At 39.0% G+C, this 15046-nt stretch overlaps 1 protein-coding gene and 1 long non-coding RNA gene across 7 annotated transcripts in view; one reads left to right on the forward strand and one right to left on the reverse strand.

Moving 5' to 3' along the window:
* The window catches only part of LOC120373775, a 71596-nt gene extending 59131 nt beyond the window's left edge, over window positions 1-12465 (forward strand). For all 4 annotated transcript variants that reach the window (XR_005585707.1, XR_005585705.1, XR_005585706.1 and 1 more), the window contains 3 exons: window positions 1844-1953; window positions 9561-9674; window positions 12250-12465. This is a non-coding gene — a long non-coding RNA (uncharacterized LOC120373775). The remainder of the gene's footprint in view (window positions 1-1843; window positions 1954-9560; window positions 9675-12249) is intronic.
* GRIN2A (glutamate ionotropic receptor NMDA type subunit 2A) overlaps window positions 1-15046 on the reverse strand; it is a 294429-nt gene that overhangs the window by 206962 nt on the left and 72421 nt on the right. The window lies entirely within an intron of this gene.

Genomic DNA, 15046 nt, shown 5'->3' on the forward strand with positions numbered 1-15046 from the left:
AATGGTTTTCATTAACATCAGCCATCTATAAAAGAATTTTTTTTCATACACTAACAAATGTTTTATTTTTAATCGCTGTACAACATTGTTATTCACTCAGTTTTAGGGTGTTATGAAAGCAAAATCAATATAGTAGCAGCTGCTGTCACATCTGTATTTTCCTCTCATCAATTGAATGAGCATTTGCCAAAACACGTTATGTCTGTTCTAAGTTAATACCACAAAGGCTTCACTTGCAAATGGAGGTATGGGCAGACTGTTTTACATTTTAATAAGCCAGTAAACTGAGAAAGCCCCTACTTCAGACTCAAATAGTCTTGTCTGTGCTTATCCTCTAAGCATTTTCATTGGTGATAAAAGTATTAGATTTAGTTTAATGGCAATTAATACCTTGCACTCCTATGGCACGTTCTGTCTGAGAATTTCAAACCAGTTTGTGAATGTTAATTAATCAACACCCCTGTGAGGTACGATTGTTTTTGGTTTGTATTTTAAACACAAATGAGGAAATTGAGGCACTGAGAAGTTGAGGGCCATATTCAAAAGTGGTCTATAATTCTGAACGCATTTCCTGAGACACCTTAAGGTGAATGTTTAGAGATGCTGACTACCCAGTAGTTCCAGCTGAAGTCACTGAGAATGGCAGGACCTCAGCACTTCTGGATATCAAACTCTAGGTTTCTCAAGCCAGACACTCAAAACCAGAGGCACTCAGAGTCAGAAGCCATGTTTGAAACCATGGACTTATCCAAAGCAATACAGGACTTCATGGCAGAGCCAGAATCAGAACCAACATTTCCCAAGTCCAAGAGCTGTGTTTTAACCACTAGAGGATGGACTGCTTTCCCACCTTCCCCTAAGTCTTATATTAAATGTTACACTATGTCATTCATTTGCCTCCTGGATTGTAATGGACAAACTCCAAGTGCTGTTCAGATTGAATCATAAGTCACTCCCTTACAAGTGAAATGCTGTCCATCTTTTACTGTAATGGTCCAAACCATTATAAGATTGGTTGGGTTACTTATACATTTTTAGTGTTATTACAACATCCAAAAGTGTTGGTTTAGCTAGTGGTATACTCAGGATGGAGTTGCACTAGAATTCCCATTAGCCACTGGAGCCTCAATGAACTTTGTTTAAACAAGTGGTTTGTTTATTTTACACCAGTAAATAATAATGCATTACTATGTATAAACTGCCAAGGCGGAGCTTGATCCTGCTTGCAAAAATTTTGAAAAGTTTGCCTCCACTGCACTCAAGAAGGCTTCAGTTTACTCCACTTTAAGCTGTGCTGCATTCATTCATGGATTGTTTGCATTAGGCAGACAGTTTTCAACAGAGCTGGCATCAGAAAACCGAGCACTCTCCAATAGAATTCAAACCAGTATTATACTCAGTGTTTGACAACTTATGTGCACTTCATCCACCAATGCTAACATCTCACTCACCTTAATGTGTCACATAGCCCATCAGACAAGTAACAAACACTGAAGCCAATCTAGTCCCCAATTTACTACTAAGGCACATCAAAAACCTATATACACCTCTACCTTGATATAACCCTGTCCTCGGGAGCCAAAAAACCTTACCGTGCTATAGGTGAAACCACATTATATCAAACTTGCTTTGATCCACTGGATTGCACAGCCCTGCCGCCCCCCACCCCCCGCCCCTGGAGCACTGCTTTACTGCATTATATCTGATTTCGGGTTATATTGGGTCACGTTATATCAAGGTAGAGGTGTAATAAGAGAGACTCCTCTTTGCTGGATTGGCATAAGGAACTTTCTCCTTGAGATATATATTTCATCTCCAAATTAAATTATTTTTTTCCTTTCAGGAATTAAGGCTCACACACCTCTCCTCTCCACCCTTCTGGAAGTTTTTGCAAATAGGCAGCCTTCACCAGAGTGGATTAAAACAGGATTGTAACTCTTATCGCCAGGCAAGGTAATAAAGAAGATTGACAAAATACCTCCATGAGGATGTTAACAGCTGCATGTACACAGATAAATGTCTTAATGGAATTGTGGGAGAATGGGGAGAAGAGTGGAAAGAAGGAAAATAATTCTAAATTTCAGACCAAAATCAATGTTTTTGATTGTTATTCTGTAGCACAACTGTGTTCCCTGTGTTCTGTAAGATAACATTGTCCCATAGGCATGCTGTGTGTTGCCTGATTGTTATGAAAGGCAAGGGACTTGATTATTCACCTCCATAGTTAATAGACTGTGGGCATTAGGACCTGAGATTATAAAAATCCTTTGAAGAAGATAATGGTGAAAGGTCTTGAAACTGAACTGAGTGCTCACAGTTTAGTTTCCAATGAACTGCAATCCATATTTATCAAGGCTGGCAAGAGGGTTCCACATTAGATACCGGTTGCCAGTCAATACTGGGGGAAAATGAGATCTACCTTCCTATGACATTTTTGCCAGTTAAATGGCATGCCCTAAATTTACATATTTCACCTTCTTGCCTTAGAAGTTTTAAAATGAAAACCGGCATTAAAAGATTGTGTCACCACATACTCCTAAATGTATTTGTGAAACAATGTAATTAAACAAATTCTGCTCTGTAATAAACTAAAGTCTAATACATCCAATTACAAAGAAGAAGTATCTGAAAATTTGAAGTACATCAAGAGAATAACTATGTCATTTTGGCAATCTATTCTATAGATCAAGGCAGAGCTCATTCGCCATTTGAAGTAGTTAGAAAGTAGGGACCTTCCAAATTTTTTGTAAAGCAAGTTTCTTATTATGCCAGATCTTGATATCCTTACTCATCACTTATACTGAGGTCAATCAAGTGTGCACCAAATAAAAACCAAACAGGTTTTGAACATTATTTTTAAATTTAGACAGATTTCAGTGTCTTAACTGCTGTGAAGTTAAATAAAGCAATCTAAACAATTTTCTTACAACAGCATTGGAAGTCTTTGTTGCTTTCCTTTTGAGGAGCTGGATTTTGTCATTCTCCCAACCTCCCAGGGTATCAGGGCCATGTGAATGTTTCATTACATGATTCAAAACCAGATCAAACTTGCCTATTTCACATTGTATTTCAAATGAGAATCTTGCATCAGGTTTATTGTAAGAGACTGGGTCAACTGATGGGTTTAGGTTGAAACCATGTAACTTACTTTGTGCCCTTGTGTATGTGTGTGGGCAATATCTGAAATTTCAACCTGAAACTGAGAAAAAAACAAGAAACAAACAAACAACTTAGCAACTTTGTACAAGTTCCATTCTGAGCGTTTGCATTTGTTCCAAGTTGAAACTCAGAGTGAAAGTGGGCAAGGTTTTCAATATCTGTATCTGGAAAGTTTGCTCGAAAATAGTATTAAATGTGCACCGACAAGTACCAGTAATCATCATGGTGCTTTACAAACATTTGAGATGTGGTCCCTGCCCTAAATAACTTGAAGTCTAAGAAAATAAATGATTTCATGTGCCAGGAGAGACAGATACCATTAAATATAATGTGTAATCAAATAACGAAGTTAGTGAGAGAGCAATTTATTAAAATGACACTTCGTATGCATAGATTTTAGTAAATATTCATGAATATAATCTAATCAAGCACTGCTGGTTTTCTTTCCCACCTTACTTTCCTAACTTCCACATAAAACAGTATGGTTAATTTAGGACAGGGTTGCACAGCCAGAAGTTGAAGTTCAGGAAAACCTACACTAACCCCATAATGTCTAAGTATATAGAATGCTTTCAGCATCCTCCAGCTCTTCATCTGAAGCTGAAACTTTACTGATGAAAGAGAATTCAGCTGTAGTAAGCAAAAAAATTAATGAAGCCTGCCATTATGCAGTATCTCGACCTAGATGAAACATTGAAACTTTTTGCACTATAGCTAACCACATGAAATGATCAATGTGATGCTTCCTGGGATCTATGTGCCTGCTATGGATCAATTCCCCAACCCCATCAGATGCTGGCAACACAAACACTGCCTTCCAGACCTTTACAGCCCTGCTCTCGCTTTACAGGTTACGGACCAGCACACTCCAACCCCCGAGTATCTCTCTGAAGTGCCCAGACCTGAATCACTGGACACTCAGCGTTCCCAGGTCCTGTTCCCAAAGAAACAGTACACCACAGCTTACCAGTTTCACCATAGGTGGAACACAGCTCCATTCAACGAACAGCAATTCGATTTGTTTGTAGAGAAGGCAAGCTTAAGTTTACTTAAAGAACAGAGACTCCAATGATAGCAAGCAGGAATATTGGAAACAATGGGTTACATATCAAATAAAATCAGAACGCATTCTAGAACCTTCATTCAACTAACAGGACAGTCTTCTCATATAGAGAACAAGCTCACACAAACTTCTTCCCATGTATTACAGCCAGGCGTGGCTGTGATTTTCTGTTCATGAGGCAAGTCACGTTGTCCTCTTGCCTCGTGAGTGAAAAGATCCAGCAATTGTCTCTGTTCCTACAGTTATAGTCCAAAAAAATTCCATTGTCTTTTCCTGCCAATAGGATAACGGCCACTGCTTGTGGCTGTTTAGTCTCCCTTCCCTCCCCCTCCCCCTGGCAACTTTGCAATCGTTTGATTAGCATTTTGCTTAGACTGTAAATAGGTGTTCCCTGTGAAGTATGCAATATTCACTTTACATGTAGACAGACTGATAAACATCTGCCTGAAAGAACCTTGTTTATCTACTTACGTTGACTAGCGCCATCTCACAGACCTTAAAACCATAATTTTCAGTGTGTATATACATACGTATGTACATGCACACATGCACACACACACACACACACACATACACACACACACACCTCTTTACATAATATCCATACATACATTTCACAGTGATTATGAGGACCAGTGTAACATAGGCTTTCAGCAGAGAATTTACATGCTTCTTTGGGAGTGGTGGCATTTGACCCCAGAAGGCCTTCTGCAAAGCTCAGTTCCCGGGCCCCTACCTGTACAGAGGATGCTATTTTGCTGTACAAAATGGCATCTTCTGCACAGCATAACCTCATATGCACCATTCGTGTGAGGTCATACTACATGGAGGACGACATTTTGTAGAGCAAAATGACATCCTCACACATGTAGGGTAAGTTCTGAGTCCACTACTGAATCCAAGTAATTGAGCCACCATATGAGTGGGACTCTCGCTGTCTCAAGGCCCCCTGCGATTTTATGGGTTGCAAGTGCCTAACCCTGCCACTGCTCTTTGGTGAACTAGTATGTAGATACCAGACCCCAAGGATCCTTGTAACCCTTATGCACTCCTGCACCTCTGCCAGTTGCCACCAAGGTTCCCCTAGGTCACAATCAATAACACATCTTGTTAATTATTTTATTTCCAAATAGTTTCTCAACTAAAATCCTGTAACATGCTGAACATTTGCAAAGAGATTAACAGACTTTTTTCCTCTTGCTAAAAAGTGGAGGCTGTAAATTGCTAAAAAAAGAAAAAAAATCTTTTTGAAATAAGCCCTAAATCACCAGATTATGCAGCAATTGAAATTTTATTATAAGCATAATGGCAAAGGCCACTTTTTTAAGTTGTATAAAAAACTGGAAAGTAAACATTTAAGCAAAATTCTTTTGCTGCTTATCCCTTGAGATAGCTAAATAGAATGCGGCTTCATCGATGCTGCCATCTACAGAGCACTGCACCATAACAGGACAAATGAAACGGAACAGGATTGAAACTTTATGGTCATTTGTAGCCTGACAAACATACTTGGGAACTGAATGCATGACTCCCCAGTTTCACTTAGCAGCAGTGCCTGTAATTACACACTATACGGTGTTTTTCCTCTACAATAATACGAAAAATTCAACTGTGGCATAAGAAGTAAAAGTTTCAATGACTTCAGTGTTACTGATGTCCACTTATACAATGGACAGAAATTGGCCCCAGTGTATGAATTTCATGAATTTCTGGTCAAATTTTAAAAATAACTTCAATTTGTTGAAACTTTTGAGATCTGTAATATACATTTCGTGATACAGCATTGTCTTTCCACTGAGACATTCCAGTTGGATGTACTCTGAAGCTGCTCACATTGATGACCTACTGGGAATAAAAATGAAGGAAGACAGTTTCAGACGAGCTCAACTAAACCAATAAAACCTTGTGCATTCCCAGGGAAATTTTAGCCTTTCCTTCATATTTCTCCATTAAAAAAATCATCTCTCAGAGAAATACCTTACATCTCACAATCATTTTATCTCCTCTAGAATATTTATATTATATGTTTCTATGTCATATTACAACTTTTAAAGAATATCAAACAAACAAAATCTACCAAAAAGGAAAATAAGTGAAAAGAGTGATCAAAATTAAAATGTATATAGGAATTAAAAGAAAAAGAACAGGAGTTTGAAAATAATATACAGGCACATTTTACAATAGAGAATAGTGTAAATAATGTATTTAATTTTAAAGAATTTTTAAAATGCATATACTACAAAGTTAGTTTCCTTCCTTTAATACAGATCAACCTCACCATAGAAGATTTGGTTGCCGTGACATCTCTGCTTTGTTTTGCACTTCAGGAAGTTCTTATTTAAATACTAGGTTTCACTCAATGAGAACGTTTTAGCCCAAATAAACTCCATTTAGGATTAAGTAGCATGTTCTCCCCTCAGTGCACAAAAGTAACTCCAATTAGTATTAATGGGAGAAAGAGGTACATTTGTTCACATAATTTAAGTGCTAAATCTCAACTAAACACATGACGATTCAGCTCCATAGATCCTGAATTCTTGTGTGCTCTGGTTGAGAGATCTGGCATTGAGCTGGACTCATACAAGTCCTTTATGCACAGGGTAACACAACCAAACCTACAAAGAAAAGTTTTCTTCCAAATATGGGGTTAAGACAACACTGTAAAATACAAGCGTCTATTGAAGTTAAACAAAGCTATTACTGCGACAGTTAGAAGAACAGACATAGGAATAAAAACATTTGTCAATCATTTATATACAGCTTTAATTCCATCATTAAAAGCAGCATGTACTATGAAATCCCATAATGCTGTCAGCTAAGAGCTCTGTACTGATCTCAACAGCCAGACGAGCACTGGCAGGAAGAGAGGGTGCTGCAGAAGTATGGCAGCCTAGAGCGGTGGCTGGGGCATTCTGCCTGTGGAATGCAAAGGCAGGCACAAGAGTTCTAGGGGTGCTGGAGGCAATGCACTCAGAACAAGCACTTAACCCCCCCCCCCCTCTTAAAGGTGTAGCCATCACACCCAACCTCGTATCCAAGTGCAAGCTAGTGAGCAGTTTGCAGGATCCTATGGGGAGCCGGGGGGGGGGGGGGTTGTTGTCAGGATTTTTTGCTGAATTCTATGTACCAAATAAGTGCACAGACATTCTTCACCCAGCACTTGCAGAGTAACCATTGCTATACAGGCAGTCCTTGCTTTTACGATGTTCGACTTACAATGAACAGCACTTATGATGTTTCTGAATTCACATCCTGATTCGACTTACAACAATTGGTTTCAACTTTAGGACGCTTGGTCCCACAATCGAGTATATTGCAATTCCGAGTTACGACGTTTTGACTTAGATGCAATTTTCAGGAACCAATTGTGTCGTAAGTCCGAGGACTGCTTGTATTTTATAAGTTCAAATGTGTTCAACACAGTTCAGCTGAAGGCAGGATCAAGGATGCCTCAAAAAGACATTTAATCAGATTAAAAGGATTTACAGATGGTTACCATGTAGCAGCTTTGCAGATTTCTGCAATATGAACGTCTTTCAATAGGGCAGCAAATGTGGATTGAGATCTGGTAGAATGGCTTATGTTCCCAGGAGGGCACCACACATTAGCAGGTATATAGCAGGAGAGGATGCAGCAAGAAACTCTCTTAGAAAGTCTCTGGGTGGACACTGACATCCCTTTAACTCTGTGATAGACACAAATAGCCTCAGAGGAAACTCATAACAGTGTGGTACGGTCAAAATAATGTGCTAGCATTCTCCTAATATATAAGATGGGAAGGGCAGCATCCTCTCTAATCTGATTAGGTTTAGGGTGCAAAACTGGCTTCTGAATTGCCTGATTGACATGAAAGTCCAAGAGAACTCTGGGTAAAAATGGTGGGTGTGGTCAGAGGAATACCTTAGCCTTGCAAGTCATCAAAAACCCTAATTCACCAACTCTTCAAGCAGAGGTACTTGCCACTAAATGGTGGCTTTCATTGAAAGGTTTAAAAGGGTACAGGTAGCTAGAGGCTCAAAGTAAAGTTTCATGAAAGAATAAAGAACAAAAATTCAAGTTCCAAGTTGGGGTGAATTATCTGAAATTTGGGAAGCAGTTGATTAATCCTTTGATGAATCTGGAAGTTGCAGGGCAAGCAAATACCAAGAATTATTTCACAGGGCAATGAAACCCTGTGATAGCCACTAGGTGAACTGTCATGGAGCTCAAAGAGACACCTCATTGCTTCAGCATGAAAATATATTGTAGAACCTCAAAAATAGGGGACAGTAAGTGCACCAGTGCTAAAATCTCTTCTATTTCTGAAGGTACGTTTTCCTGATGGATTCCTTTCTACTGCTCAACAGGACTTGTAGAACCTCTCTGGAGAATTCTAACCCCAAGAGTCATCCAAGTAACAAGACCTGACCCAGAGTGCACATGTAGGGATGACAAATGTTCCCCAAATCCTGAGTGAGAAGCCTGGGGAATCAGTGGGAGATTAATGGCCAGCTGGGTGGAGAGGTGAAGTAAATAAGGAAACCACATTTGTCTTGGCCAGGTTGGCACAATCAAGATTACTGTGGCTTTGTCCTGTCTGTTAATAGTTAATGTGGTTATATTTTGTCAGAATCACCTGGTAATTATCATTTCTGAATTGCAGGTTGGCTGACAAGTAATTTTTGCCTCCAAAAAGATCTAAGCTCTTCTGGCTTTTATCATGTGAGGTAGCCTTGGAATGAGGCTGCCTGCTGCATTCGTTTACTTCATCCACAACTAGGGAGTTAAATTCTGAACTCCTACCTGGAACAGTTTACTTTTTGTCTGCTCTCTTAGATTTTTGGAGGTAGTGGCAGAGGTCTGCCAAACGGTCTTTGAAGCATCTACTAACCCTTTGTTTACAGAAAGGGCTACCTGTGCTGAAGATGATGTGTGAAAGATGTCCAGCAATTTGCGCTGAGTCTCTTGAACTTCTCCTAATAGGATTTGAAGAGTGTCTACCACTCTTTTAATCAAATCCACATTGTTTAAAGTAATCTACTACAGATAGAGATAAAAAAATTATGAGTTTTCAAATGATATCTTACAAGCATACTTTGTACAAAGATTATTACAATAGTGTGTAAGATGTGAATATAGGGGACTATCTAGGTACTTTATTCATAACACAAATTACCGCAGTATCTAGGCACAACAGATACTGTGAAATTTAATTAAAATGAACTTAGCATTTAATTGCTACAGAATCTTTTTCAACTCCAATGGTAATAAAGCATTAACTGGTCTGCTACATTGCAGTCCATTGGTCAATATGTGGATTCAACTCTAGAAAATAATATTTAAGTGCTCATTTTTATAGGAAACAAAGTACCAACAAGGAACACGTGAATTCTATGACACTGCTGGCTTCCCAACTGCCTGGGGAGATAAAGTCTACACACAAATGGCTAATAATGCATCAGTGCATAATGTGGTGAGCATCAGGAATTGTGATGTGTTCTATTCCCTCAATATATATGGGATGCCAGGTGCAGAAGAACTATTGTAGTTCCCTGGATAGTACTAGGGCTATTTCCTTTAGCAAGGTATTTGAATGCAGATGGAAGCAGACTGCTGGTTTCAATATGGCATCCACTGTAAGTCTTCTATAAATGCTTAGTCATGAACAAACAAATGCCCTAATGACCTCTGTTTATTCAGTGATTTATTCATAGGCTGCTTTTTCTTTGTATGCACAAAAATACTGCATAATTTGTTCACATGCATAGGCAGAGCAAAGAGCAAAGGCATGAGCCCAACAACTGCACTCAGCATGAACAAAAAAATAGATACAACAGCCACAACATTCCAGCTTAGGCACCAGAATGCCCACTCTGTTGACTTGGGAACTTCATTCCACATTTAGGCCTCTACGAGTTCTGGGTGCTCAGTACCTGTGACAATGAGGCCACTTATTTAGGTTCACTAAACATGGACTTAGGTCACTGACACTGAACACCCAAGTTTGGGCATCCTGGCCAAACCCTTCACAGCGATGACCTTAATTTGAATGCTGATTTGTACATCATTCATGTAACTATCATTTACCGTACCAAGCTTAAAAGGACAAACTGTCAGGGCAGGTCTACACTAAGGGCGGGGGTCGAACTAGGGTATGCAAGTTCAGCTACGTGAATAGCGTAGCTGAATTCGAAGTACCCTAGTTCGAACTACTCACCCGTCCAGACGCTGCGGAATCGAAGTCCGCGGCTCCAAGGTCGACTCCGCCACCGCCGTTTGCAGTGGTGGAGTACCGGAGTCGACCGCCGCGCTTCCGGAGTTCGAACTATCGCGTCCAGATTAGACGCGATAGTTCGAACTCCGAGAAGTCGAACTCACCGCGTCGACCCGGCTGGTAAGTGTAGACTAGCCCTCAGATAACTACTGCCCTCCAAATAGAAAAAGTTATTTTTATTCATAACCATGTTGATTTGTAATCATTAGGGTTACAAGTTACTGGATTTCAACTTTTTTGAAAAAGCAAACAGCTAATACTCTTTCTATTTAGAGCACTAAGTATAACTTACACTTACTTACGGGCTTTTCAGTGAGTTAGTTAAGCGGATACACTCAACAGTAGCTTCTTCTGTTGAGTGTTCAAAGATCTCACCCTTTGTATCTTGTATATATAAAAATGAGTAATCTTGTACCATGAATAAACTAAATAATGCAGAGTTCAACACTGCAGTAAGTGACCCCATTAATTTGAAGGTTTCTTTTCCCATCATACAAACATATCTAACAGAGATGTGTTGGCAAATAAGAGGAAGCTAGGCATTCTGTCAGGAGAAAGGAGAGACAAACACGACTGCTGAATGTGAAAATGAAGTGACAAATAAGTGTGCAAAGTGTAATCATGATGAAGTGAAGAGGCTAACTACCAAACAGGTCACAAATTCAACACTGAAGGAAAAAGAACTCAAAGAATTGTAGGGGTGCAGCTTTGTTCATTGGGTTTGCATGTGTACAATGCAGTATGAACTGCAAACATTTAGAAGCAATTACCTGAGCAGAACATTGGATTCTAAGACATTAGAATAATGGGAGAATTACTAAGCTGAGGTATCTGTACTAATCTTTGTTTGTAAGAGTCACTTGCTACAAGCATGAAGTGGTAAGGAAGCTCAATATACTACATGGGGCCTCACCTGCTCTTACACATACACATTTTGCTTGTGGAAATTTACACAAATTGCAATTTCATCAAGGTGTCAGATGACACATTATGCCTACACACCAAATGCTACATTTAAAGAGCAGCCTTTTCTGATTTTCCTCCTTCTTCCGGTATCCACTGAAGCTTCTTTTTTGCAGTCAGCAGCATCTTTGTTTCCTATCTGACTGGCAGAGAGGGGTGAATAAATGTATAACAAAATCCTGTAGTTGATAAAGTTTTACTCAGGAATGTCTGCAATCAGTTTTATCAGATTTATACTTGATGAAATTTTTGTTTGCTGTCCAGCTTTGTTTGAAATTTGAACTGAGCTGCTTAGTTGCTATTGATCACAAATCACATAGTATTATTTTTGTTCTTTGAGTGAATGAGCACAGACATTTAATCAAGTGACTGGTGCAAATGCTCATCAAAAACAAGCAGCAAAAAATAGCTTTTGGTGAGAATTAGAATATGTAAACAAATAATTTGCCTTCCATGAGCATTTGTGCTAGTAAAAAGTGATTGCCCAAAACATGTCTATTAAACACGGCACAACAAACATTAAAAAATTGAATTCAGTCACTTCAGTTTGCTTTCCATATGCACCCAGCCCTACTTACTAGCTGTATCTGCTGACCAACTTGGCTGGTAAGTGCTTTTGAGCAGCATTTGTTGTGTATGCATACAATGCTTAACAAACCAGGCCACCAATCATGATTGTGATCTCTAGGAACTATCAAAACAGCTACAATTTAAAACCTAGTATATTGTTCTTGGTCTTTTGCATATACTTTTACTTAGTTGAGTTTCTCATTTTTTCCTATTTTCTTTACATTCTCCTCATTGTAACTAGATTCCAATGTCTTCTACTCTACAAAGCTTCTACTGTTCCAGTACCAGTGACTATCTACCATCCAACATCCCACCTGTGAAGAAGTAACCAGGCGTGAACTCTTGCATATTAACTTATAAGAATGTTCAGTAATTGATCCACATGCCTATGGCTTCATTATCTATTCATCTTAAGTCACCAATTTTCATCTGACTTCCATATACTGGACTTCATGACCTGAACAAATAAAGTTTTGCTTTGTCGTCTCATCTTTTTCAAGTGGTAAGTCACTACAGCGACAGTCCTTGTAAGAATTGAAACGAATGATGCCAGCAGAGATCTCAACTAGACTCTTAGAAATGTAGGATCTTATCAATGCTGACCAGATATACAGTACAAGCACACTGCAGTAGTGCCTACTTTGAGAGGGTTGTTCTCCTATGAGCATGCAATGAATACAGTTTAGTCCCCTGGTGAACCTTGTCAGGGCAGGTAGCATGGTCTAAGGGTTAGAGTAGGAGAGTGCATCAGAATTTGTTTCTGTCTCTACCACTTATTTGTTGTGAGACCTGCAGCAAGCCAATGAACCTCTTTCCTACCATGGAGGTAATACTTAATCACCTTTGTAAAGCACTCTAACAGCGCCACATGAAAGGCACTTTACGTGCCAACTACTGTTATAGTCATTGCCCACTAGGAATTTAGCAAACCTACTTATTTTATAGACGCTAATAAACAGCCATCCCATTCTAATGACTTTTGTTAAAATAAACCTGAGCTAGACCTACTGTACAAGTGAAAGACTCCACCTGCAGTCATTGATTGCATCCAGCCATTCAGTGACTGTCACATTCATTTCCTCTGAAGAATAAAACACATCTTTACCAGTGGCAGGTCATGCGTATATCTATATTTCAACAAACCTTTTGCTCTAGGTTAGTTATGAATGGGTTTTTCCCAACTGAAAAGCTGAGAAGTTAACTTCGTGGCACTGATAGATTTCTCTCATCAAGAGAGCACCTTTTTTTATGTGGTGCGGGGAAGTGATGCTTTTAAGGTAAAACAAATTTTGGGTCACTCAGCCTTGACATAATTTTCTTTAATGTCAGCAAGAATTCCATATAGTGCTACATTAAATGGCCACATCACCTTATGTAGGATTTACTGCAGGGAAGTGACCTTTACAGCTTTTTCATTCTTTTGCCTTATAAATATGATCCATGTGTATGTAAGGATTTATGTAAGCTCAAACTGTCAAACCGATAACTGGCCCTTGTGTACTTTCTTAACCTGGACTTTTCCAATTCCGTTATATTGCAGTACAGTATTTATCAGGCATTGGTGTGTTTAGAAATAATTGTACATCACATCTCCTGTAATATTTAATTCTTTTAGTGTGAAACTGCACCTGCAGAAAAAAACTTGAGACTGAAGTTTGGAATGCTTCTTTCCTTTGCCTTTCGGGTGTCTTTATTTCCGCAAGGTTGCACTTCGTCACAGGGTTGACTGAGCAAAGGCTTATGAAGTTATCCCTTGGGTGCTTCCTCATCTCTGATCACGCCTGTCTAATCATTTATTTTTTCCGAGAGATAACTATATTCTCTATCTTTCTGTCACAAGGAAAAAAAACTTTCAAGGTTATTAGGTGCATTTTTCACTAAAAGGCATGGTTCCCCCCTCCCCACCTTTTGCTTGCTTAATAAAAATTCACCTCCAATTTTTATTTGATTTTTAAGAGACCTCTGAAGTTCCATGCTCACATGAATTTGTTGAGAATCAAAAACTTTACAACATCTTTCTTTACATAAGTAAAGTTTTAAATGGTCAGAGCATGTTGTTCTTCTACAGTAACTCTGCTGCATTTTTGTCTGCACAGTTTTTCAGTTAGTCACAACTTGACTATATTTCAGCAAATGCAATCCTTGATTGGGAATAGGCTACAAGTTTAATTCCAGTACAATGCTTGCTTCAAAATGAGGGTCCTCCGCCACACCGTTTATCCAGACAGGTGTAAGTATTTGTCCAATATTTATGCATCTCTTTAAGGGTCCCTGTTAAAGCCCAGATTTTTCTTACTCTGAGCCCTGGAGCTGTTTCTATCACTATACTTAGTAAAAAACAAACAAACATGCCTTTGATTTCTTTTAGAAGCTCTCTTTTTTAAATTTCTTAGTACTTTAAAATTTTCTTAATACTTAGAAAAATTATACTGCGGCATTAACATTTTTGGCCAAGTTTCTTGACATAAGAATTGCATTTCTGATTTCTAAATCTCTTGAGTGAATTCTGAAAGGGCACTCAACCTTAGCAAAGCTGGCAAGCCAGCAAAGCATGATTAATTCACAAACCTAAGTTTAGAGTTTGGCACTTTTTAAGCAATGATGACCAATGGGGAGGGCATTTCTTGGCAATTAATGAGAAGCTGGAGGTGCTGAGAATGCCTTGGGCTCTTAACCTCAGTAAGGACCAACTGGGTAACTGTTGTGGCTGTTTTCCCCATAATTATAGATCAGACACTTTCAAATCAGAATAGTTTTGATCTTAGATTCAAATACCACCACAACAAAAAATGAAGAAATGTTACAGCTCAGTGAGGAAGCCCCCATGCCTCTCCTCTGTCATGTTACCCAGAACTGAATACCAAATGGCTCCCTGTCTTTGCAGACAGCAGAGTCCAAAAGATTTCAGAGTTCAGGACAGAAAACAAAGCCACAATTATACATCTTAATGCAGCACAACACATGTTGGGAAATTAAGAAAGGATACAATAACTGCTGTTTCATAGTGTGTCAACTTGCATATGGTGCATTTTGACAGC

The sequence above is a fragment of the Mauremys reevesii genome, linkage group 10 (assembly GCF_016161935.1).
Source record: "Mauremys reevesii isolate NIE-2019 linkage group 10, ASM1616193v1, whole genome shotgun sequence".
Classification (NCBI taxonomy): Eukaryota; Metazoa; Chordata; order Testudines; family Geoemydidae; genus Mauremys; species Mauremys reevesii.